Source organism: Egretta garzetta, unplaced genomic scaffold, assembly GCF_000687185.1.
Source record: "Egretta garzetta isolate BGI_Z169 unplaced genomic scaffold, ASM68718v1 scaffold417, whole genome shotgun sequence".
Classification (NCBI taxonomy): Eukaryota; Metazoa; Chordata; class Aves; order Pelecaniformes; family Ardeidae; genus Egretta; species Egretta garzetta.
In genome coordinates, this window is record NW_009260227.1 from 1,287,257 (window position 1) to 1,313,849 (window position 26,593).

Here is a 26,593-nt window from a genome sequence, read left to right on the forward strand (position 1 = left end):
CAGCGATGCCATGGAGCTGTTGCTCCTGTCCTGCTCCTGGCTTCCCTCTCTCCATCAATCCATGTGCAGCATCTACTGCACAGGGACTTTTCTACATTCAGGAGCATGAGAGGCCGAACTTTCAACGGACGGGTGAATGTATTTCACCAGTCTAAGATAGGCAGGCTGCAGGGGTTGTCAGGGATGAGCTTAAGCCCAATTGATTCGGATCAAAGTTTTCTTCCCTAAGAGAGCAGCTGGGCAAGCAACTGGCACACATGGGGTCAGGGATTTGTGATCAAGGCCTAGCCTTGCCACAAGAGCAGGGTGAGATGGTGGAAGAGGAAATATTTGTCTTTAGTCCTCCCCTCCCAAAAAAAGAAAGACCCTGGGATGAGTTTAGAGATGCTTTCAGAAAGGCCCATCCATCCCACCTGACGACAGAGGGTGGCTTCCCTGCACACAGACCCAGCACCAGGGCTCCTAAATCAGCTTTGCAGAAGTTCATCTCATTGCAAGACAGATTGCTTCCTTCCCCAGAGCTGGACGCTTTGCAATTCAAAACTGGCTGTCCTGGCTCTGCGTAGCCTGACTTACGAGATGTACCATGGCCTTATCCTCAGACATCATTCCTCCCCACCCACTTTATCATTACCAGCTGGAGATGCTGTAGCCAAAAATGTTGAGAAGTCCATCTGTCATGATTGTTACAAAAAAACTTTGAGTTTGAACACCCCAGGCCACGTGCTGGCTCAGGAAGAGCCGTGTGTCTCAAGGTGGTTTTCCTGCATCTTTGGCGGAAGTGATGGTTATTGCCTGGAGATGGAGGGCATAAATCAGAGACTGTAGGGTTGACCACTCTTTATAGCCGTGAACAAATTCGCAGTAGAATGAGACTTAGATGATGGCAGAGGAGCCTCATGAGAAACAGGCTCCAAGAGGAGAGGTTGGGAGAGTGCCATGCACCTTCAGGTTTCTGTTTCCTGCTGTGCACATTTTCTTTCGGTAAGTGATGGGTGGATGTGTTATGAGAGACCGGAGCTAGCAGCCCTTACCTGAGGCCAGGCATTTTGAAAAGCTTTCCTTTAAACGTGCTGGCCCTGGGATGTCTCAGTTTCCCCTTGGATGCTAAGATCAGAGTGAAATCCCACATGAATTCCGCTGCAGCTCTTGCACGTCTTGCGATGTGAAGCAAATCCAACACTTCTTTTTTGACCTCCCTCCTGGTCGGATGAGACCCTGAGAAATTTCAGGTAACTCTTGGAGGAGTCTTGTTGCTATGCCTTGTTTTAGGACTCTCACTTAAACATGGATGGTTGGAAGGAAGAGCAAGAAAAATGGGCGCCTCCCAGCGATAAGCCAAGAGTACCTAAGGCAGAGAGCAGGCAGTAGAAATGGGTGGAAGCAAGGCAGCAACTGGGGCGAGGGGTCCAGAGGTCACCTCGGCGGAAGAAAACATTTGTTTACTCTGTAAAAGAAAAGGCTGAAGGGAAAGATAGTTCACCAAGTATGTTCAAGTCTTCCACAGAGAGGAAGAGACTTCAATTGTTTTGTCTTTTGGTTTGTTTTTTTTTTTACAAGTTCACTGCTCTCACAAAAAGAAGTGATGGGCTTAAAATAGCAGCAGAAGAAATTCTGGAGGAGAGATCAGACCAACATCTGTCAGGAGCGGTTTTGGTCGAGCTGATCTTGCCTGGAGGCAGGGCAAGGGACTCAGTGATTTTTCAAGGTCCTTCCACCCTGTCTCCCATGACTCAGAATAGCCCTCCGGAGCCGTTTACCCCGCTATTCTCTGTCTTTAGATGGCTTAGGTCTTCACTGAGGCTTTTGAGTTAGATGTCTACAGTTAGGCAGTATGAAAGGTCCCCCAAAGGCTTTGCAACTTTGTTTTCCCCATCGTGAAAGACCATATGACTTGGAGTAAGGTGAAGTGCTGCCTTTCACTCAGAGCATAGGAGAGAGTTTGATTTTATAAACATGTATAGGGAGAGGGACATACTTGTATTGTATATGTTGCATCTCTGTCTTTCTCCAGGGTTAGCTTTGTGATGAGTGGACAGAGATGGACGTGCAGGATGGGAAACTGGACCACTTCAAAACTTAGGGCGCAGGTCAATTAAAGTGCAGCTGAACTGAAACTTCGGGCGAAGTGGCACATCCTTCGCTGTTTCATAAGCAAAATGCCCTGGAAGGTTAATGAAAGTGCCAGGCAAACTCCACCAGAATGAGCGTTGTGAGGCCAGATGACAAAAACAGGAACTGACACTTCCCAACAAGCTCAACAGTGAGAATTTGTTTAAATGTAATTAGTTGGTATAAAAAAGAACAAAAAATCCCTCTGGAGCCAAGGCCTTGTGACTGTTTGCTGTGCATTTAGATTGAACCGATACATCTTTCTGCATTCAGCTGCAAAGGAGGGGAAAAAAAAAATCCCTCTCATTTCCTCTGAGAGATGGATGAAGAAGTGTGAGCTGGTAGCTAATGCTGGTAGCTAACGTGAGGGGTCACACCATGATCAACCACTGTCTCGCCCTCTGACCTTGAGCAAATCCTCAAACTCTCAGCATCTGAGGTTGCTCAAGTGTCAAGCGTGCGGCATGAACGATGGCAAGGCAAGCTGTGACGTTTCAGCATCGTTTACCGAAGGGCGCTCGGGCCCCAAGTACAAAGTGCTCCAGATACGCACAAATTGCCGTTGTCACCAAGCCCGGCTCCGTGGGGACCTGCAGCTCTGCTGGCAAGCCTTGCTCCAGCCTCGCTCCATGGGGGCTTTGAAAAAATTCCAACCCCCCTTTCCAAGTCAATCTCAGCCTGAGTTTTCCAGCCAGATCTTTCTTTCTTCCCTTTTTTTAATCTCCTCTATTGATTTCCCAGCCAACCCACTGAGAGGACAAAATCCCGGTGACTGTCCTCAGGCCATTCTCTCCCTTCCCCTTACCTCTTGCTCACCCTGTTTTGTTCATCTTTTCTTTTGGGCAGTAAAATGTCCACATCCTTCTCTGGACACTCCTGTGATACCATTAATGGCACCACACTGACGAGCATGCTTTTGGGGTATGCAGCACCCCTAATCGGTCTCAGCTTGACTCCAAGCCATGAAGCAGTTCTCAACCAGAGTTAGGCTCATCTCCAGCTCAGAAGCAAATTCGCCACCCCTTGCTCTGTCCCTCCAAGCGAAGGGATGCACCCTACCGTTCCTTTTTCAAGTTGCAAGCCTCTTGCAGAGCTCCCTATGCCAGGGAAAGCCCGTATGGGGTGGAAAAGGCACCCAGATTGCTGGGCTTGCCTGCTGCTGCCCAGGGGATGGTGTCTGACAGAGCCAAGGAAACAAATTGCCTTGCCAGTGCAGGTGAAAAGCTGGGGGAGCAGATGGCACAATCATTCTTCCCATTACTTTTATTGACTTCAGAAGAGGAGGAAAGAGAGCGCTTCAGGGGCTGAAGCAATCACAGGCTGACAAATAGGTGTTGGACTCTCGCTGGTACCTCGGCTGATGCTGGAGCTTGGGGACAAAGGGCCGGGGGTGGCACAATGTGGAGGGATGGGGTAAGATGTGTCATCAGCTGGTGTCCCCTTGGGCATGATGGGTGAGGGAGGCTTTTGCTTGGAGATCAAGAGGACAGCTCAGAGGATGCTGTAAGCCAGGGAGGACAGTGGGGTGGGTTAGGAGTTGACACCCACCAAAGGCTCACTGGCTACATCCATCATGAATTGAGAGGGGGCTGAGGAAAGCTCTGTGCATCCCCTATAGCATCACTGAACCAGAAGCAGAGTGCCTCTCAGCGATGCTGTTAAACCATGGTTTGTTAAATATTGAAATATAATCTCCTCTCTCTGTTCCTTGTACTCTCCTCCCCTCCCTCCCTCACCAAGCAGTAGCCTGAAAATTGCATGTTATGGCCAGAAATTAAAACAATCTCTTTCTGGAGCCCTTCATCATTAACTGTTCATCACTTTGGAGTGTCTCCTAAGGTCAAGAGCATTTCGTCAGAGCCATTCATCAGCCAAGCGTTTGGTGCATTATCTGGGGCTGTCTCTCAGGGAAGCCAAGGTCGAGCAGTAATACACCAGCGAGGTGACCTGCTCATTACTTTTGGAAACATTTTTTGTCAATGAATGGCCCTTAGTGAGCGTTTAATTTAGATTTAATAAGGCATCTAATGTTTGTTTAAAAGGACACTATACCTTCAAGGTATTTGTCATAATTGGAAGGAGAATATTTACCCACACTGTTTATTAATAAACCCCTTAGAAGATGGAAATTGAAACCAGCTCCTTTAATGTCTTCTCTGGTACTCAGGGGAATGGTCCTTGCAACTCCACAAGAATCCCCACTCCCAGTCTGCACACAGAACTGGGAAAGCTGGAGTCGGACCAGAGCTCTGGGTCCAAGTCAGGTCTGCTCCACCAGCATGGGGAGGTCCACAGGCGTCGGTCCCTGCGACGGTATCTACATCCCCAGGGTGTGAATGCATTTACCCCGCCTTAGCCCGAGCCCTCCGTGTGCCGTGGGTCTGCCCTGCCAGGAGGAGAGGGAAAGCCCCAGATTTATTCTGAGCCCACCTCCCACCATGCCCTTTTCTAGGCACCTGCACCAGGGAGCCACGCCGCCCCGCTCCCCCCGTTCCAACGGCAGGCAGAATATCGTGAGCTGGGTGGTGACACCGCGAAGAAGCTAAGTGATCTTTGCACGAGCTGTGCCACGGAATATCAAAGACTTGTCATCTTTTTATTTCTCTTCGGATATGTAAAACTCTAAGACTCAAGCAAATGGAAAAGAAAAAATGCTTTTATGTACTCTCTCAGCCGGCGCCCTTGACAGATTTGTACACCGAAGAAACAGAGTGGTGTCAAGGCTGCAGTTAAAACCGGGACACGGTCGTCAATTGAGAGCGCAGGCTGCAATACACAGGAATATAAATTTGGGAATGGTGCAGCCTGCCCGAGCCAGCAGCCCTGTCTGCCTCTGCCTGCTCTGCCGCCCCGGGCCAGACGCTTACCCTCTGAGGGGGAGGGAGAAATGGGATGATCTCCCAAACGGGAACTTCATTTTCCATTGAGCCCCCGACAACCTGTATGAGGCCGGGCTCTGCCCTGCGCTTGGGAGCCAGGCAAGGGGCTGCTCCCTCCTCTTCTTCGCTAAGAGCGCAACGAAGATGCCGATTCCACCCCAAGAAGTCACTTGGGTTTATTCTGCAGGGCACCGTTGCTAAGTGAAGAACCCATCGCGTGTTATCAGTACGTAAAAAAAAGAAGATTAGCTGATATTTAACTCTAAAATTATGTTGCCACGTAGCAGGAATTCATTCAGAAGATCATTAGGAAGAGTCTTAAAATGAGATGGGCTAATTTTAGGTGGCGTCTTCGTGTTCTGTTGTTTGGGAAGCCCTGACAGTGAGATAGATGCTGGTGGGAAGCTATTAGAAATGGCAATTCATTTTTAATCCCATTACCTTGACACACATCAGTTTTTAAATGAAGGGATATACCTTTGCAGATGATCCTGCTGTTATTAGGTGCTGTCTATTGCTGGGGGGGGGGAGAATAGGTAGAATTAATTCTAAATATGTGCTATAATGTTAGATTGATTTCTTTATTAGCACCTTTTATAGTCAGTTCTCTTCATCGAAGAGCCCTGTCATATCTCCTGCTGACATAAAAAGATAGCCATGATGTTTTAAAATGAAGCCAATAAATGTAGAAATTTGTGAATGTGGGATATTTAATGGCAAATCGTTATAGATGGTCCACCAAATTGGGGAAGCAGAGACTGAATTAAGCCTCCTGAGATCTGACATCTGATTTGCAAGATAAAAAGCACAAGCAGAGGCCTGGCTTGGGGACTGATGAATAATTCGGAGGTTTTACGCTACCCTTCCTGGGTTCATAATAGTTCTCTCAGTCGTGGTCTGCATTGTTCTAAGTTGATGAATCACCGCCGGCTTCCGTGGTGTCTTCCCGGTACAAGCAGCGCCGCCGATTTTAACCTTTCTCCTCCACCAGCTTTCAGAAAGCACAACAAAAAAATTGTCTTGCCGATCAGCTTCTCTCCATCCAGTATCCCAACGGTGAAGAAAAGCAGCTACAATTTATTAGCAGCATCAGTGTATTTTACCGCACACCTAAGAATATCATTAATATTCTTTCACCACCTTCTCCACAGCTTTAAAACCTGCTTCGTAACAGCGCGTTCACGGCTAACTGGGAATAAGCAAAATTTAAAATTTTGATTCCTCAGAAAACCCCTGTGTTGTCACATGTTGGCTTCGTGCCATAACACCTCCGAGGATGGTGTGCAAAAAAATGAAACTGGATTTGGAGCATTTTTGGAACATTTCATTTGATATTTTTCCACTAGCACATTTTCTCACTCCGAAGGTAAAGTGTTTTGGAGCAGTTGATTAAATCGCCCCGCTATCACTGGATTCTGAATCAGTTTGAGATTGGTTTAATATTGAAAAATATCAATTCCCTCCCTCAGCAAGCTCCTGCTGAGGGTGGTGTCCAGGACCCCGAGGCGTTTGTCATCCTTCTGCCCAGCTTAAATTCCCTTTCTCTCTCGTTTGCATTTATGAAAATGGCAATTCCCATGGGAATATTGCTTCAGTGCAGCATTGCCAGCCATGGCTGCTGCCTTCAGTGGACTTACTCCAGCAATGGGAGCACATCAGCAGGTTTCTCCCATGGCTCAGGGTGGTCCATGGGGGAGACACCAGTCCCCCTCGTCCTCCCCACAAGCAGCTCTTTGACCCTGGATCTCATGGCCACCCCCAATCTGTTCTCTGATGAGCAAATCCTCTCTCTGCTCTGATCCCAGGCACCCTCCTGGGGCTCCCCCCGATGCACCCCCTTCCCTTGGCCTGTGCAGATGGGGCAGCGCAGTGACTCTTCAGAGAGGAAGGGGATGAGGATGTGCTCTAGCATCCCTCGTGGTCCCCCATGCTCCGTGGGGGATCTGGGGTCCTGTGGTGGGATTTCTCATGGTGGAGGCTGGAAAGGGGCAGCTCTCCAACGGCCAGACCCGCTCTGCAATCCGGCGAAATACCGCATTTTGTAATCTGTGTACTTGTCATGTAAATGAGTGTCCTTACAGAGCTGCAACATGTGTCCGGGTTTTAATTCTGGAAACTAACAGCAACGTAGCAGGAAAGGGCATTCATCATCTTGAGTAATGGATTTTCTATGACTAATATACTTGCTCCTGCATTCTTCAAGGGCAATATCTTGACTTTCCCTCCTCTCTCTTCCTCCCCTTGAGGCACGGAGGAGCACGGTTCTCCAGAGCTAACAACAGCAAAATCCTTTGCATGGAGGGGAAATTGCTGTTGGTTTTCCTCCCAGCAGACCCGAGCGCAGTAAAGCTCCGTGTGCTGCTTGTGTTCCTCGGATTAGCTGAGCAGACCACATGAGGACAACGAATTAGGTGAAGAGTTTCCCCATGTGGTGTGGATATTGCCTGGTACCCAACAGAGGTGGATGGGGGCCTGCGAGGTCTGGGTTGCTCTCGGCTCGAAAGCAGCAGCTGGCAGGGGGGGTGGTTTCAGCAAAAAAAAAAGGATTGAAATTGAGCTCTGCGTGATTATTGCAGTAAAAACATCCCCTCCATTACAGCCGGACACCTCCTCCAGCACAACATGCGGTGGTGGGAAGAAAGTGTTCTAATATCCTCCTTGGAACAGCAGGAGGGGAGAGGGCAGCGGTGGGGTGGGCATCGCCCGGGGCTGGAGCCCAGCACCTCCGCCCTGCGGGGCTCTGCTTCTGCCCTAAATTGCAGGCAGAAAGGAGAGTTTGGGGTGGGAGCCGAGTGAGCTGGGAAGAGGCTTCATCACTGACATGGGCAGGAGCGGCAGGGGGGGGGCGTGATCGGGGCGAAGAACTGGAAGTCGGGATTTCTGAGACATGGTCCCCGCCTCTGCCTCGCTTGGCCAAATGGCTTAATTTATCCACGACTCATTTTCATTCCGCGTAAAACCTGAGGATGTTGATACTCTCTGGTTTCACAAGACACAGTGCAAATGAATTATTATTTGTAAAGTGCTGCAGGTGCTTTGGGTGAAAGGGAATGTTGTAATTGCAAAGCAATGCTATTAAGTGGCAAATTGGATGAAACCTTTTACTAAATGAACTGTGTTTCAAAACACTGCATTTGCAAAGGCTGTTCCTTTGTAAAATGAATCCGCTTCTTAATGTTTCTTGCTTTAATCTTCGTTCTTAAAGAAGATTTACAGTCTCATCAAATCCTGAGAGTCAATGTGAAATTATTGTAATTTATTCCACATTATGTTACGTTAGTTTTTGCCACATATGGTATGTTACATTAATTTAGCTAATGTATGCTAATTTTGTGCTAAATTTATGTCACAGTACCCAGATAGTATGGAGATTGATGCCTTGGAAATTAATGTAATAACAGTAATAATTAATAGTAATAATATGAAGACTTTGGCATTGCTGTGTTGGAATCCCTGAATGTTTATTATGGCTTTGTAGGGTGACCCAGCAACTGCTCGAAGAGAAAAGAGAGAGATCTTGTCTCTCCTTTATCGAGTCGTATATCAGCCCCATAAAACACAATCCCGGTTCTTGATAGCCCCATTGCAGCAAAAAATTGTTAGTCTCTGTGGCATAGGACCTCCAAGCGCAATAATCTTTTATGCCTGTAAACTCCACAACAGCTGGACATTAAATCTCTGGATTAATTCAACAGGTTTCCCTTTCTCTCCGCCCAGTAACCGAAGGTGGTTTTCTTAAGGGAAGTCCTTAATGTTTAATGGCAGGGCAGGACTGCGGCTCCCTCCATCCCCGCACTGGCACCCTGAGCGGTGGGATGCCGCTGCCTTGCTTTCCAGATGTGGCTTCTGCCTCCGGTCCCCCTCGGCAGGGTGGTGGCCATCGCCAGCCTCACCTCCCATGGCGTGGGGTGGCAGCTCCCGAGGGGGTTGCGGGGCAGGGGAGAGCACCCGCCCCTGCACCCTATTCCCTGTGCTGCCTTTTTCTGGCGTTCATCGTTCACCCGATCAGCTGGGATTTTGCATGTGAAGAAATTCACTGGGACGTTGTGGTGCGGGGAGCGTGTGGCCCCTTCCCTGGAGCCCTCCCACCCCTGGGACTGCTGGGGTGCAAACGCTCCTGGGTTTGCAAGGGCACAGGTCCCCCGGGGAAGGGAAGTGGAGACTGGTCCCGCTGTGGAGCAGCAGGTTGGTTGCTCTTCACCCACACGGAGCCCACAGCCCGAGACACCTTGAACTGCATTTTCTGGTTGAAATTCCTTTTCTGCAAACTCTTCCTATTAAATCTGTCCTGCGTTTATAGAGTTATTAGCGTGTGCATTAATTACAACAGGCTTTGATTAAAGGCATGAACCGTAAAAACAGATTAACGTTCCCTTCCCTTGATTTTAAGCTTCTACGTGAAACCGTGTATGCGGCGGTTCAGAAAAACCCCGTTGTTTCAGGAAAAATAAATCCTGTACCTCGCCGTGGGCAGAGTCTGACCCCACCCCTTTAATCTCACGTCTCTTCACTGCGCTGAATTAATGGGAGCTCAGAAGAATTTCATCTGTTGCTCTAAGCCCTTTTGGTGTTATTATTTAAGAATATTTAATCTCAAGGGCAACAACTAAATATGAAATCAGCGTCAAGCCATTTGTCCCACTTTGGTGGCTGCAATGCTGTTATTACTGGGGAGGGAGGAGGAACCCTGGATCATGGAATGGAAATTATCTTTTAAGAAATGAAAGGGCCAGCAGACCCAGGGCTGAGGGAGGGGAGCCGTGCCGAGCCCTCCAGCCTGCTCCTGGAGAGGACACAGCCCCTCCTGGGTTCACTTGCAGCGAGGGGTGTGAAATCAGGGTAATTTAAGGCTGTTCAAGCCCATCCCCTGAACAAACTATGCTCTGAACCGTGCCCTTGACCTCTCTTTCCCATAAACCTGGTTGTGGCAGGGGAGGAAGAAGCAAGCGGGTGCTTGGTTCCTCTCCCTACCTTCTCCCCAGGGCATCGCTGAGCTTCTCCATCGCAAGCCATCCCTGTCCCAGCCTGGTGGGAATCGTGACTTGAAGGTGAACCACATGTCGCTGTGGTGCTTCAGATTTGCTTTTTGCTATTTCTCACTGCAGGGCAGCCTGGGGGGTGTCGGGTTTTTTAGAGCCAGCGGAGCTGCGGTGCAGGCAGGCAGGGGCAGCTCCCCCGTGGCTGCCAGGGTCCTGGCTGGCACCTCCAGAGCATCCAGCTCTCGTGTCCGGGGACCCCGCTGTGTTCTCTGCCTGTTGCTGCCAGGCGGAAAACCCAGAAAGCAGCAAAATTGCTCTTCGGTCTCATGGCAGAAACCCGCTAAAGCCTCTAATGCACATTCCTTTCTTTTTTCTGCAGAAGGGAAATGGCTTTTGTTCCAAATATGATATGTGCAAACTATTGGAAATCTGTTTCCTCAAACCCCAGGCTGATGTGAATAATAGATTTTGAAAATTTGGTGCAGGCAACACAACCATGAGGGATGATGAAGCGAGCAATATAACTTGGCCCGAGGCCCGTGTCTCGGTAGCCCTGGAGAAACTTGCCTGGTGACAATGACAGTGATTTTATAAATGAATCTATTTGTTATTGGCAGGCAGGCAGGCACCGTCACGGGTAGGAAATCAGACTCCCCTTAGACACAGTCCTCTCCGTTGTACGACGTTGGCTGACAAAATATTGCTTGAAATATGTGCGTAGATATGCAACATCTTTAGAGAACTCTGGTTCACCTTCTCACCTGCCTTATTTTGGGCATATATAGGTGCATATACCTTGAATGTCCAGGCATGCATCCTGGCTTCTCCCTTGCGTGGGTGCTGGGTCTGTAGGCAGCGAGCGCTGCGCATTGCGGTGGGATGCTGGGGTTTGGTCCTCACCCTCAAATTTCAAGTTATTAATGAGAAGGACACACACACACACACACACCCAAAGTTGTTTGTCTCTCTTTTATAGAAGTACAGACCAGAAGAAAAGGTCCTTTAACTAGCTAGTCTAGGAGTAGCTGGATTTCCTGAGCCTTGGCCAGTGCCCCAGACCGCGTATCACAGATTTGGAGAGACAAAGACCTCTCTGGGTTTGCTTTTCACTGCAGATTTAGGCAGTGACAACATGGTCTCAAGTAAAAGCCTCCTGCTTCCCCAGGCGTTGGTCTCAGAGGCTGCCAGGCAGCGGGAGCTCTGAAAGAGCCCTTGCTTTTTGAGAAACCAGCTCCCACTTTTGCTTTATTTTTCTTGCTGGCAAACCCTCCGAGGGAAATGGATTTCAGCTCCTCCTGCCAGATGGTGATGTGAACCAAGGGGCTGCAGACAGAGATCGCCTCCAGGCTGAATTTAAAATGCCTCAGTACATTTTATTTTTGTCCAGAATGCCTTTTAAGAGCCACTCGGCTCAGCGACAGTGAGCCATCCTGCAGGCGGTCCCCAGGATGTGCAAGTGGCTCTTCCAGCAGAGCCTTTCGCTGCAGCAGCCATCAGCGATGGCTTGTATTCCCCCGGATGGCTTGTATTCACTGGGATGGCTTGTATTCACTGGGATGGCTTGCATTCAGCCAGAATGGCTTGCATTTACCCGGTTGGCTCGTATTCACCCAGCATGACCCAGTGCAAAGGCTCCCCATATAAAAGGACAGCTTTTTCTGCAGCCACAGGGGCTGTCGTGGGAAGCAGGGGCTGGGTAACAACCCCGTGGTTTCCACCCAGGTCCAGCCTCAGCACAGCTCTGCTCTGCCAAGAAAAACCAGAGAAATCCTTTATCTCATTGGAATTATTTGGCGATCTCATAGCTTGTGCAGTCCAACGCTGGAGGCCCTGCCAAGGGAGGGCTGGGAATGGGTCAGCACCTGCAAAACCACTTCTCCGTACGCTGTCTCCATGGAGAGCCCTACTTGTAAGGACCCGTCTGATGCCACGGGAAGAGGCGTTCGTCCGCAGCCGCGCTTGAGGAAAAAGGACATTTATGCAAAACAATGATCGGTTGTTTACCCAGTTTTCTGTATTCCCCACTCTACCGCAGGTGATATTTGCGCTTGAGCGAAAGTTCCTTCTGAACTCGGGTCCCGCCATGAAGTCATGCTCCTGCATTTATGACATCAGTTGTTGCTATGGTGGCGGTGTCAAGAATTCCTCTTTTATTATTGTTTAAAGGGAATTATTCAGTACGATCCAGATCAAAAGCACTGGGATCTTGGGATGTGCCTCTGAGCTGCAAAGAAACTCGAACAAAGCCAAAAATAGCAATATTTGGATAAACTGGGTGACAGCCAGATTGTCCTGTGCTCGTTTTCCTGTCTACATTATTCACTGCTTTTTCTAAGCTGCAGGGAGCTAATTCAGCATCCGAGATGCATCTTCCCAGGAGCTTTCCATGCCGCAAGGCACAGGCTCGGCACGCAGCCACCTCTGCATCGTGCGGGCTGGCTTCAGGCTCCCGCCCTCGCTAGCTGAGCCCTGTGCTCATCTGCACGTGTTTAACACCACTGGTCTCGACGCGAGTCACGCTTCTGCCAAGTCTCTTCGGTGACAGACGAGACGTGGTACCCAGGACACGGGTGATAGCAGCGCGCTCACCTAAATGACCCGGGTTTAGATAGTGTGCAGGAAACTTCGGGAAACTCTATCCATGGGGCCATGGCCATGGATGGGCTTAGGCATCCTCAGCAGCTGTCTCAAAATCCAGTTATGGTGCTGTTGAAAGCCTGGAGGTGAGGCTGAGTTTGGCAGGTGATTTTTAAAGTATGTCTTTGCCAGGAATATGAGGAGTCACAGCTCCCAGCCCTTCCCTCCCAGCTCTCTCCTGTGGCTGCTCCCAACGGGGAGGTCATGCTGGAGTCACTCACCTCTGGGGACAAAACTTATTTTGCCAAAACTTTTAGGCACTTAATATCTTGGAGATTTTCAGCCTCAGTCAGCATCAGCTGATATCGACCACAGGCTCAAATGTTGGCAGAGGAAAAGGAAAGGCACGTGAACACACGGGTTCACATGCACGTGCCACTGTCATGCAAGCCTCCTTTCGTTAGGCTAAAGCTATTAAGGTGCGGGAGTTAAGCTGTTCATTTGTCTCATAGGTACCGAAGGTCTCTCTTCCCCCTGCCTCCTTCCCTTCCTACTTCTGGCCACCCTTCAAACGGTGACGCCCGATCAGTCACTTGGCTCCTACAGCCTTTCCCTTGATCGCTCAGCTGAGGGGTAGGTTCGAAGCTGGCAGTTACAGTCTAATGACCATTGATTTCCAATGGCAGTTGGACACCTAAAAATAAACAAATGAATGAATGAAATACAGGCTTTTGCATTTGGCCCTGTTTCCCCAAAGCTGGAGCCTTACAAGAGCTGCCTGCAGATTCAGCAGTGTTGCAGTGACTTCCCCAGAGGTCTCTTCCGAGAAGGAGGGAGGACAAAACATGCCACTGATTATGAGGATAAATGCTCCTCTTGGTAACGTGACACTCAGCACCATCTATATTCATTGCTGACAGACCGCAGTGGGTTGGCCCGGTGGTGTCCTGCTTCTATACCATCTGGAAATCTTATTTTGCAAATGGCTCCGATCCCCGAGCAGCTGGTTGGGAGTGACGCCCATGCTTCAGCTGACCCTCTCCTGGAGGCACGCCTGCATTCTCTTCTCGCCCACCTCCCCACCTCCCCTCACTCCAAATTGTCATTCTGGGCCACATCTCTGAGAAATTACATCTAAAGTTTCCAGTCGATGCAGCTAAGGAAGACAGATGCCAATGGGAGGGATATTTCACAGCTCTCCTGAGCTCCCTGCCCCATTGATGGCATCTGACTTTTATATCAATACCAAAGAGAGCTCAGAAAGAGCCGGGGTGCTTCAGCAATCCACCACCACCCATCAGGATGGCTCAGCATGTGCAGTAGTGATTTTTTTAAGTAATCAAATGAAGCGTAATTTCTTACAAGAATAAACCTTTTCCATTAGAAAAATGTAAAGTGCGGCAGGTTGGGTGGTTTTGTATGTGTTGTTGGTGGTTTTTAAGGCAAAATGTTGGAATTACTACTCATCATCAGAAATAGAGAGCTGTTTGGAGGCTGCATGTGAGCAAATTGCCAACTCTTACTCGATATCTTATTTACTTGCAAAGTAAAGAAGAAAGTAAATAAGAAGCTCTGCAAAATATCTGCATCTCTGGCAATTTCCTTGTGTGCAATCACAGACGCCGCCTACGGTCTCCGCAATAAATTGTAATCCCAGTCGCTTGCTTCCTCTCCTTATGTACATACATTATTATTTTGCTCAGCAATTTTGACTTCCACCCACTTTTGTTGATGGCTGGAAGGAGGGGGGGAACGGCGAATAAAAAATGTTGCCATATTTTCAGCATGACAAATTACAATGGATATCGTATTTCGAGCTGGAATGTCCGATGATAAATAAATGTATGTGGTGGTGTCCCCCCAAGGTAGCAAATGGGCATCTGAGTGTTGTATTTCAAATTTCCCTACGTACAAGGGCTGTGGCCTTTTCAAGGCGAGCTGGAGCTGTGATGAAGGAGTCGTCCTGTAGGACTGTTGGAGGAAACAAACAATAAGCTGCTATCAAGCATTGATTTGGGTTGCTGCACTGTTGTTGGCTTTTTCCCTACTCAATCAACCATGTCTTATAGATTATTAAAGTGGCTTTCTGTCAGGGGAGCCTAAAGAGGTTTCATCATTATCTGCTGGATTCGGGGCTGTTCTTTCCCATGTCAGTAAGGCCAGTGGAAATGGAGATGCTGAGGTTAGGGAGGCTGGGGCATCGCCCCATCCGGGAGCACACTGGTCTCTGGGCACCCCTCGGCTGTGCATCCATTGCCGCGTGACTGAGGACCAGCCTCCTATTTTTGCTCTTGTGTGTAACCAACAGGACGGTCGGTTCACGAGCTATTTTTGCAAGTTCTTAGTCATGCTTCTGAGCTGCACTGGCATTTACTGAAGTCCTGCATCTCCTGCTTAAAACCTCTGCCTTCCTCCTGTCCCAATCTCTCAGCTTTCTGATGGTCCAGCTCTGGGATCAGCCACCTTGGTCCCTTCCCACAACGGGGAAGCACAACCCTGTTTTGGGTCTGGACCGGGCACTGGGCATGGCTCTTGGGCATGCGATGGAGGCAGGACCATGTCTGGTCATCTCTGGCTTGAAATCTCAGCTAATTCGGCCTTTTCTTCACTGTTTTTGAAACATTCATTCCAGCCAAGATCAGTTTTCCCACACATCTGTGTTTTCGTGGCCGGATCCTCAGCCCACACAGCTCAGTCTATTCCATCAGTCCATCATCTTCCGAATCAAACATGTCAGCAGCGTCTCACATGAGCCAGACCTCACTACGTCTAATTTGCAGATCTAGGGTAGCTCGATTAAAAGTTGTTAAAAAAATAATAAGTAGAAACTTCAAGGGATCAGAAGAAGTTTAAATTGAAATACTATATATAACCTGTGCTAATCCTCCCCCACTGCCAGATTTTAATTACCCAAAGATATTAAGAAAAAGCTGTGTTTTGTGCCCGCAGTCTTTAAATACAATTTTAGACTTCCGTAAAAGGACAGCCCCAAGGGAGCGCTTTAAATTAATACTCTGAAATGGAAACCCATTGCCTGTCTCGTTCTCTTGCTCACCTACAGTGCTGGAATTGTCCTTAACGAGAGTCCCGTGGACTTCAGCTGCCATTGAATCAGACCCCAAAAGGCAGAGGGCAACCCCAAATCCTGCCCAAGCAGCCGTGAGCATTGGCCAGGGTCCAAGCTGGAGCCCTCTCTGTCAGACACATTTAGATGGATGTGATGGAGGATTCACACTATTAACTGCAGGAAAGGAAGTAGTGGAGAAATAGCCCTCTTCTCAGAGTGCAGCACTTCCCTGGTAATTTTTACGGTGAGCCGCAAACCCATCATTTCTTTCATGTCTGCTCCGGACCAGTGAATGCTGGACCAAGCAAGCCTCTGCTGTTACCTCCTGGTGGTCGTGGTGGGATGTAGGCTGGCGAGCATCACTTCTCTCTCTTGGATGGTACCATTGAATATTGCGTAAGGCGCATCTGAGACTGCAGAATGGGGATTTAATTTCCAGGACCAACTGCCCGGAACCAGAATTTTACAATTTCAAGCCTCAAGGGGTTCGTCTTACTTACCATAAAGATTTTATGACCCAAGTCAAAAATCACTCAGCTTTATACTTTCCCTCAGTCATGTTACACTCCTTCGGCTCAGCCTCGGGCTTTGCCTGTCTTCCGAGCATCAGGAGCTGTCACTTCCATCCGTGGGCAGGGGAGGATGTGAGCTCATGGAACACCAGGGGAGCTGGGGTGTTTCTAGGTCACCAGAGATGGAGGTTAAGGAGCTTACAAACCCGGTAGGCTTATTCTGTGAAATACTGGCTTTCCCCAAAGCAGCAGAAAGAGGAGCTGTGCTGTGTAGTACTGCTGGCCACGACATGGAGATGTCGTATTCATAGGATGCCAAGTCAGGTCCACCAAGGTGGAGGTGAGGAGCTAGCACGTGCCATTTCTTTTCAGCTGGTATTTCATGGCACTGTGATGGGGGGGATGCTGCCAAAATGTCCACGGTCTCCCTAAACAGATGGAGAAAGCACACACGTTAGGCAGATGTCCAGCCCCAGGGTCCTGTGCCTCTTGACTCCGCATCCCAACCCTGGCTGCCCCTTCCTACTGTAGTTTGGTGCTGGCTGAAAATCGTTAGAAAGCTCCAGCCCCACTTCAGTAGATTTTGGAGGTGGACTAGCACGTTAGCCCCTGGAGCTGTCTCATGGCTTGTTTAGCTGTGCCTTTCCTGGGAAGCCACAGGAGGGACTTTAAGTCGGTCTGAGAGACATCCCTGCCTTCAGCAGGCTCTCCAAGGAGCCATCATCTCTGGCTGGTGCAAGACTGAGGACAGGGCTTTACTCAGTGATTTACTGCGTCCCAATTCAGGCAAAATTCCCGTCGGTGCCTGGGGATGTGACCTATCCTTTTTAATTTGATGGTGGTGGTGTTTTGGGGGAGAAAAAGAAAAAAAGTTATCTTTTCCCAAACCGTGCTTCTCCTACATGCGCTAGCAATTCCCAAATTAAAGCACTGCAACTCATTCTGCAAGGGCTGTTAACTTTACATCCTAATTGCTTAATTAAGCTGTCTTGATCCAGGTAATAATTGCAAACTTTCTATCCGAGAAAGGTTTGCCGAGTTAAGCAAGAATTGATTAAACATTTATGCTTCTGACAGAGCTGCCTGCCCTTTATTTCCTTCCGTTTGCTGTGAAAAGTCTCTTCGAGCCAGACATCTTCCCCCTGACAGGTATTATTTCACCCAAATTTAAGCGTGTGACCAACGTCGCACCATCAGTCGGTGCCAGGAGAGCGCCGCAAACCGCTCCCGGCACGGCCGTTCCCTCCGACCCGGGAGCGGGGACAGCGAAGGAACATGAAACCCGGCCAGCTTTGCGTTTGCCTTAAAGGATAGTGAGGCACTTTAGCAGCAATAAAAATAGATTTAAGAGCTCGTCAGCAAAATTGCAGTAAAAGTACCCCCCGAAAAGGCACGATACGTATTCATCTGCTGTTCGCCGGGAGTGTGCTGGGTCATGCTTTAAGCACAGATCAAAAAACCTGGTGCAAAAGCTGCTTGCCCACCTGAAAGAAAACATCGAGTCCTCAGGAGAGCTGAGCAGGCAGGGAGGGTGTCAGCATCTCCTCGGACACCGCCGACGCACCCTAAGTCGAGGCGTGACTTAATCCCTCGCTCCGAGCTGGAGCATCTTTGGTTCAGCACAAATTGCAACGCTTAGCCCAGCAACTCGTCCTGGTTAACTGCGCTGGATGAGGAGATGAAGAATTGAAGCCGGTGGGAGTTTAGGAAGGGAGATGAAAAATGGATCTTCCTTTGGGGGCACTTTCTTCTTCAGGGGCTGCCCCAGAGCTGCTCTCCAGGAGGTTTGGAGCAGGCTGGCTGGGAGCAGCCCCCCAGCAGCCTCCCTCCATGCTGCTCCTGCTCCCTTCATGTATGAACCAGGCACCCCCACGCTGTCAACGCTTTGCTTCAGAAAGAGGGGGGAATGCAGAAAAAAACCCAGGGATGTGGCACCCTGTGAAAGGCCCTGACCTCGAGGTCCTTGCTTCCTTCCATCCTCACAAATCTCGATCACCCTGGTGTGGGACCGGCGTGGGACACCCCAGCTCCATCAGGCAGTGCCCACCATGGTTTTTCTGAGTGTGTTTTATCACTGATGCCCCAAGTTACTCTTGTTTCCACAGTAGGATGGGGGGGGGGGGGGGGGGGGTAATTTTTTCCTGCCACTTAGATATTCGGATCAGGAAGCAACTCGTGGAGGTTGATACTGTTGTGGTTTGACTTTCCGGGAGCCTTCTGAATAAATTTCCCTTTATTAGACACAAAGACTCCCATTACTGCACCTTCGTCCTCATTACTCCCGGGTAAGCGCCTACATCACCCGTCTCAAGTTCTGCTTTGGTATTCAAGGTCCCGAGTCCCTTACAGCTCCTGCTCATGTGTGTGAGAGCCAGGAGGGAGATGAGAGCCTTCTCCAGCAACCGATTAAGCAACCTCCCCGTGTCCGCTGTCGTCTCCATCTCCTGCAAAACCGCTGAGCGCTGTAAATTAGAACTGCGTGATGGATTTCCTTGTCCCTGCAAATGAGGATGGATTTCACTGATAAGTATGTTAGGTGAAAGAATATATTTCCCCATTTTGGGGGGGGGGAAGCATTTTTAATTGTCTCCGCGTTTTGAATGTTGAAGTCCTCCCACTTTCGTGAGGGATTGGCACTGCTGGTCTAAATGAGAACATTTGTTCAGAGGCATTTTGGAGGAGAAATCCCTGTAACATCTTTTTTCCCATATGCATGGCAGCAGAAGCGGGCAGATCAGTGTCTCTCTGAACTGAAATACCCCGGTCTGGAAGCGACATCAAGGGCTGTCTGATGTACAGCTATACCCACGCTGGAGTACTTCCCCACGCTCTTACTTCTCAAAGGGAGCGGGTGACAGAGCCGAAGGCCAAGTTCACATCCTTGGGTGGTTCACCACTGATCCGTGGAGCTCAAAGACCAACGACACAGAGGGCATCTCGCGTTTATCCCCACTGGCCCTTTGAAATGCAGGCACCTTCTGAAGTTGCCAGCGCCGTGCGACTGCAGACCTGATCCGAGTATGTGAGTGGTGGCGCTGGGAGCCGCATCAGGAGGCTGAAAGCAAGGGGAAAAGCCAGAGAGGTGTTTTAGGTGACTGCAGGGAAGAGCCGGGCACCCTGGCAGGGCGATGCCCTGGGGTGGCCCGGGCAGAGACAAGGAGCAGGAGTAGCGGTGATGGGCAAACAGCCCCTCTCGGCTCTCAGCTCTCATCCCTGCTCTTCAGTAGCGGGGAAGGGGACGTTGGCAAGCGCAGAGATGCCTGTCGGGTTAATTTGGTTGGCTTGCTTTGTTTTCTGCGTCTTGTGGCTGCAGCAACATCGGGTGACGAAGCAAAGCCGGTCGCTGTAGCATCATTTGAGCCCCTGGAGCAGTGGGAGAGTCAACTGCAAAAAACTGCCTGTTTGTTTAAATTTCAAGCTGTTGAAATGAGGTGGAAGATGAGAGGGGACGGAGAGAAAGGACAGGGACAGCAGTCGCTTTCCTCTTGTTTGAAGGCGAAGGGAAGAGCTGGCTGAAATGCATGCAGGAGCATGAGAGAGCCTGAAGAACAAATATTGGCTCCTGCCCCTGCATGAAAAAGAAGTTTGAAGCAGTGGGGGGGGATGCAAAACAATCCCCATCCCTCCTGCTCACTTCAGCTATCTAAACATCTCACAAGGTGAAAAGCATTTTGCACCAAGCAGTGGACGTGCCATGTATTTCAAAAGCCCAGACTTTCCCCTCCTGTATAAGGAGAAAGTTGTGTTGCATACACCAAACAAAAATGGGCATCGGAATGGGGACTCTTCACGTCGGGATGGGGATTCCTGGCAGCAGCGTTTGCTGAGGCCAGCAAGGGCCAGAGGCAGGGGGTTGGACGTGGAGAGAGTCAAGCAGACCAAGGGGGAGGCAGGGTCCGAGGGCCCAGAGCAAATCATCTCCACCACCACCCAGCAAAACCAGCGTTATCCACAGAGGGTCCCTCCAGCACCGGTGGGACCATGCCAGGACTGAGATCCTGGGGAGTTTGGCAAAGGAAAGCTTTGCTGGTTTTCATTTAATTTTTATTTTTATTTTTATTTTATTTTATTGTATTTTTCTGACAAAGACCACTGAGCAGTTGGGTTAGAGGGAGGTCAAAGTGCTCGCTTACCGATTTTCCCCGGTACTGATGAACTGAGGGAGTAGGGAGGTTTGTCACAAGTTGCGCTCAGTTGAGGCACGTGTAAAAAACAGTTATTGGCTGAAGCTGAAGGTATCGGTCAGGCGAGGTCTCGGCAAAACCAGGGCATGAAACTCCAAAATGCTCAGATCCAAAAGAAAAGCTGAGCAACCCCCCCAGATCATCCTGCGACTGAGCCCCAGCCCAGGATTTCTGTTTTCCGTTACAGCAGATAACAAGAGGGCGACGCAGGATTTTGCTTTGCCTCCGTTAACGAAGGGGCCCTGGAAGGCTGATGCTCATGGTGCAGAGCTGCAGAGGGACTGTCCCCTGCGGCAGGGAGCGGGCTTGACCCCCAGGGGCTCCTTTTTAACTGGACCCCCCGGTGCTCACATCCTTTCCCTCTTTAAGCAGCTCCCATATCCCCATCCCAGAGGCAGCCACATTTCGGCAGTCGATGGCAGGAAAGCACATCTTGCCACCAAAGTCACAGCCACCGGCGCAAGGCCATCGGGGTCGCACGGGTCCATTTAGTATCTTCCTGCAAAGTCTATTGATCAGGTTTTATACACAGCAGCACATCACCATAAAAACTCCAGGGAGCCAACGGCGTGCCGTTGATTTACACCCACCAGCCATCGGCCTTTTACAAGCATTAAGGAGTCCAGTGTTGTCCTGGCTTTCCTCCTTCCCGCAGGTACAGCTCCGCTCCACGTGCTGCCCCAGAAACAAGCCCAGCACTCGCAGAATAACTCACAGAAGGCCCCAGGGAGAACCCCTGGCCCCCCAGGGCTGTGGGAGAGTCAAAAAGAGCCCCTTTTCCAGCAGCTCCTTCCCACTGCAGCGCCCCGAGAGCCTGGGGACATCTGCAGCCCCTTCCCCTCTAGAGGAGCGGTCCCAAGCCCATCGCTGATGGTGCTGTCCCAGGGCGGGAGGATGCTGATGTGGGATTTCCAGCTGCCATCAGCAAAGGGCTGGGGGTTGGCAAGGGAAGCACTGCGGGCACGCACCAGTTCCATCGTGGTGGCATGGAAAACCCCCTGGGGAAGGCAGGAGGGGACGGGGCGCAAGGATGGCCAGCGCTAGGTGGTGGCAGCAGCTTGGCATGGAAAGGCTGGGGAATGCCTACCGGGATGGGACACGGCCAGTGGCTCCAAGGGAGCGTGACTGAGCGTCGCTGGCAGTGGGATCCTTACTCCCCAGCGTAGCCGGGTGCTCAGTGGGATCAGCACCGCGCTGTGCTGAGTCAGGAGATCAGCCCAGGACATCTTCCTGCTTCCCTGCAATGGGCACGGGCATAACACCCTGAGAGCCCACGGAGGGAGCAATCCCAATCTTCTCACCCATTTCCTAATGACTTTGTTCACCTAAGAACAAAAAAAAAAGAGCAGCATCTATTTGCCAGTCAGGTGAGAATGGAGCTTTAAAATCCAGCCATCAGGAATAAAATGCAAATAGGCGCACGCAGGGCAGCGAAGAAGTGATCTGATGCCTTTGATTGCTCCTGCCTGGGTCTCGTAAATCATTGCTGCCTCGATCCTGGGCCCCGCTTTCTAATTCCTGCCATTACTACTACATTTATCCACTCGCATAGTTGGTTTGAATTTGAAATGTTGGTTTAATGTGGCACTGATGAGATAGCAGGCATTTATAAAAAGTACAGCAACCTGGTTTTGTGGAGAATACAGATTTTTCTTCAAAACAGTAATAATACAAAAGGAAATCGCATCTCTGGCTGAAACTTCAAAGGCAATTGGAACAATTTTGCAAAGGATTTTATGCCCTCTATAATAATTTACTTACTTTTATTCTTTTGATTTCACCTTCCCTCTGATGCGAAGTGCTGCTAGGCTGCGTCTGATAAAGGCCGTGCCTTGGGGGAACATGGTCTTTCACCTATTTCATGTGCAGCGTTTATGTGTCTAACAGGAGACTGAAATCCTATTTAAACCATTGCCACAATGCCTAGCTTTAGTTCTGGTTTTGAAGAGGGCCCACGGGATCTGAGCGGTACCCAGAGCATGTGAGACAGACTCTGGGAAATCTGTCCCTGCTGCCATGAGGACCATCCCTGGTGTGACACCTATGGATGCCACCTCCACCCGAGCTGGCCCTGGGCATCACCAGCACCATGAGGGGCTGGCGTCAAGCATGGCATTGCTTTACGGTGAGGTTATGGAGGAATGAGGACCAGGAAGGATTAGGTATTTAAAAGAAGGATAGATGAGGTGCTTAGGGACATGGTTTAGTGGTGGGATGGCAGGGTTAGGTTAAAGGTTGGACTCGATGATCTCAAAGGTCTTTTCCAACCAAAGCGATTCTATGATTCTATGATTCTATGATTCTATGATTCTATGATTCTATGATTCTATGATTCTATGAAGGGACTGGAGCCACATCCCCCAGCGCTGGCCCACATCCTGACCTCTCCCCATCTCCGCTCCCTGCACCACATCCCCTGTGACGGTGGGGGACGAGAGGAGAGCATCAGCCACAGCGTGGGGGTGGCTGTGCCCACCCGTGCACCCACTGTCCTCTTGGAACAGGAACGTTCTGAAGGCTGATTGAAAAGAAAAAGAAAAAAAAAAAATAGGATGGAGCCAGGTGGGACCAGACCCCTTTTGATATCACGGCAGAGCGGGGAACGAGTTCATCCCCCCCGCAGCAGCCCCATGCTGCTGGAGCAATCAGGCCTAAAGCACAGTTAATTTCCCATCGATCACTGTCTCCCAGATTAAGGACGGGCTTTTGATCAGAACTGTTGTGAATCCCCTATCACACAGGCAGGCCAGAGCCGATCTCCTGGGGTATTGATCCCGGGTCCAGGCGGCACGGCCAGCATCGCCTGCGGGCGGGGGAGCTCAGGATGCGCCGCTGAGCGCCTTTGTGGAAGGGTGCTCATGCAAATGGCTTCCAGCGGGCTGGGGGGCAGGAGGGTGGCCAGGGAATGCACCCGTGGGAAGCAGCAGCACCTCCCCATCACCGCCTGCTCGGGAAGGGCTGACCCACCCGCGCTCCCAGCCACGGCAGAAAGCGCCAGGCTGGCTCGTGTTTTCAAACTGAAACAAAAATAATTTTCTTCTGGAGGCTTCAGAAGGCAAAAAATAAAAGACAATATTTACATTTGCCTGTGATGTGTCACTCTGCGTGGGTTAGTCATCACTCCTCCTGCGGAGGCCCTGCAGGTAACCGAGTGACAAGAGGAGGCTGTGACTCACCAGATGGGATACATCTCTCCAATGTGACTTCAAACATGGGACATTAAAGAGGGATTGTCACATTAGAACAAGTACCGCTCCGGATTTCCAAGCAGCAAGCGGAAAGCACGGTGCTCCAAGGAGGCCCAGGTGCCCAAGCACCCATTCCCTTCACACCCGCTGGTGTCACCCACCGACAACCCTGCACCGACTTGTGTTTGGTCTCTGCAGTTCAGTTTAACCGTCCTCTGTGATTTTCCAAAAAAATAGCAGCAAACCCCCGCCAGCCAGAGAAATTCCCTTTGCCCCTGCTGAGCCCCGCCATGGCAGGCAGTCGTGCGCCCAGTGCTGCTCCTGGAAGTGTTTTGCCCCGGTGCTCATGGTGCTGGCTGCCCACCCCACGGCTTCCCCGGGCAGGCAGTGCCGGGGAGCCACAGAAGCTCGATGCCCTGATAAATCATAGAATCATAGAATCACAGAATGTTTTGGGTGGGAAGGGACCCCTAGAGGTCACCCAGCCCAAGCCCCCTGCAGGAGCAGGGACACCTTTAACCACAGCAGGTTGCTCACAGCCCCGGCCAACCTGGCCTGGAATGTTCCCAGGGATGGGGCCTCCACCCCTTCTCTGGGCAACCCCTGCCAGGGTTTCACCACCCTCACTGTAAAGAATTTCTTCCTTAGATCCAGTCTAAACCTACCCTGCTTCAGTTTAAAACCATCCCCCCTTGTCCTGTCACAGCTGGCCCTAAATGGGCACACCAGTGCCGGAGCTGGAGCCGCCCCGGGCAGAGCGGGCTGCAGGTCACTGCCTGACCTCAGGTATGGGAGCTCACCTGGCACTGATTTGACCATTAAAACATAAAATTCCCAAGGGAATCTTAAGATTCCTACAATACGATGTGAAAAGGGAAAGCAAGACGGGATCTTTGCCAGCACTGATATGGGAAGGGGTTCCCTGGAAGCAAACGTCGGCTGGGGGACCGAACTGGGTGCGTTGTCTCCCCCTGCCACGCCAGGGGGCTGGGCGGGCTCCCTGTGCCTGCTGGGATCCACCTCTGTTGGCTTAAAAGGATTTACATCGCTTTGCACCCCCTAAAAATCTGCTCCAGCCCCAAATACAGACCTGGCAGTGTGGTCAGTAACACCTCCGCCGAAAGCCCAGCACGGGTGGCAGGTACTCAGCACCTTGCAGAAATAGAAGCCCCAGAGGCAGGCTGGCCCCCCGGCATCAACGGTGAGGCTTCCCGCCTGCCTCAGTTTCCCCACTTCTCCCAGGGACACTGGCCCCCTGCCGGAGCCAGGAGAGAGGGGAGCCCGGGGGGACGTGAGGCACCTTGAGTGTTTGGCAGGGAGCTTGCATGCAAACATTGATACCCATATACAGAATGATTAATTACTATTTGCTTGCTATTATTATTTGTTTTCTATCAGCAACCTTTCTCTGGATCTCTTCTGAATCCAACTCCTGATGCCAACCCGGGTATATTTTAGGAAATGCAGATTATATAATATTTACATCTGTGCCACTTGTTTATTCCTCTCTGGCGGTTAATTTTATTACTGCTCCTCTCTCATGAAAGCAAGGATTTGCAGAGCCAAAAGCATGCTACTTGGTTTCAAGGATGCACTAATTTTAATAATTAAAAAGCTGCTGCCTTCCATCTGCCCAGGGATGGAGAGGGGCAGCGGGAGGGCACGGGGCTGCCCAGAGCCGGGGCTGCTGCTCCTCGCTCCTGTCCCTGGGGGAAGACAGAGCTCCGACCAGCCGCCGGCCCCGGCGGGATAAATGTGCCCTCATGCCCTCCCTTTGGGAAATTCCTTTCTGTACCAGCTCCATGCTCCCCCAAAATGCGATGGGCTTTCACACAGTGGGTCTGGTCCAAGGCCTGTGGGTTTCTTTTGGTTTTCTTGTCAGGGAAGAGGAAAGAGACCCCAGGAAGGGAGGACAAGGCATTAGGGAATTTTTTGAGGGCTTGAGGGAGGAGCTGGAAAACTTGGACTGAAATAAAACTGCATTTTCCATTGGTCCGAATCACCTTTTCCCCGACAAAAATCAGCAGTTTGAAAGAAAGACCAGGTTCTGCTCGTTGGCATTGCCAGGGAGGAGCACCCAGCCTGCAGGAAGGGCTGGGGATGGAAAGGCTCTGCTCTCCATCGGGCGGTGCTACCTGGGGGCCCCAAAACACAGCCCTGTCCCCAAGCCGGGCAGGGGGACCAGCCCGCAGTGAGGACGGGGGCACCGACACATGGCCACCGAAACGGGGCTTCACTGGCACCGCTGCAGCAGAGCGGCTGTCTGCAGGGGCAAGGTCATCGTGGTAGAAGCCGCGTCCCCCAGCCCTGAAGGTGTCCAGGTTGTCAGAATAAAGTTAATTTTGCACATCCAGAGCGTGTCTGGAAGGCAAATGCATGGTTAAAGAAGCCTCCCGAAAGCGGCTGGGTCCGGAGCCATGCCGGGGGCACCCAGAGCTGCTGTGGGGGTGGGTGGGTGCCCGGGTGGGTGCGTGGTGAGCAGGGGACCCTGCATGGCACCGCTCGCGATGGCACGGAGCAGCACAAACTCTGCACGGCAGCCAGAGGCGGCTCTGAGCATCCCCCTTGCCAGGGGATGGCAATGCAAATATAAATCAGTCGGTTTGGCTCCTTTCAAGCCTGCCTCTCGAGTCCCGGGCTGAGTGCTCACTTGCCTATTAAACCTGGCTCTCGAAGCATTTCTGATCTTTCCTGGTTTAAAAGCTTCAGGCATTAACCTCCAGGACTGAAGATGCACACAGCTGCTCATTACCACTACAGAGCCGCCCAGCCCTCCCTCCCCGCTCCATTCAGCCGCCGTGTTTGATAGCAGTCCTATAGGATTCCCTCTCTGATAACAAAAGCGCTATCCGTAGCACATGGGGACGTATAAGACAAATAATAGCAAAAGGTTAACAGCATTTCATAATACGAAAACCCCTGGCACTACTACCACATCCAAGCAAGGAGTCTGACTAGCGTAATCCAAAGAAAATATAAAAGATGTTGTGCTGGGTTTGGCTGGGACAGAGTTAATTTCCTTCACAGTGGCTTGGATGGGGTTTGGATTTGTGCTGGAAGCAGCGCTGATAACCCAGGGCTGGTTTCGTTCCTGC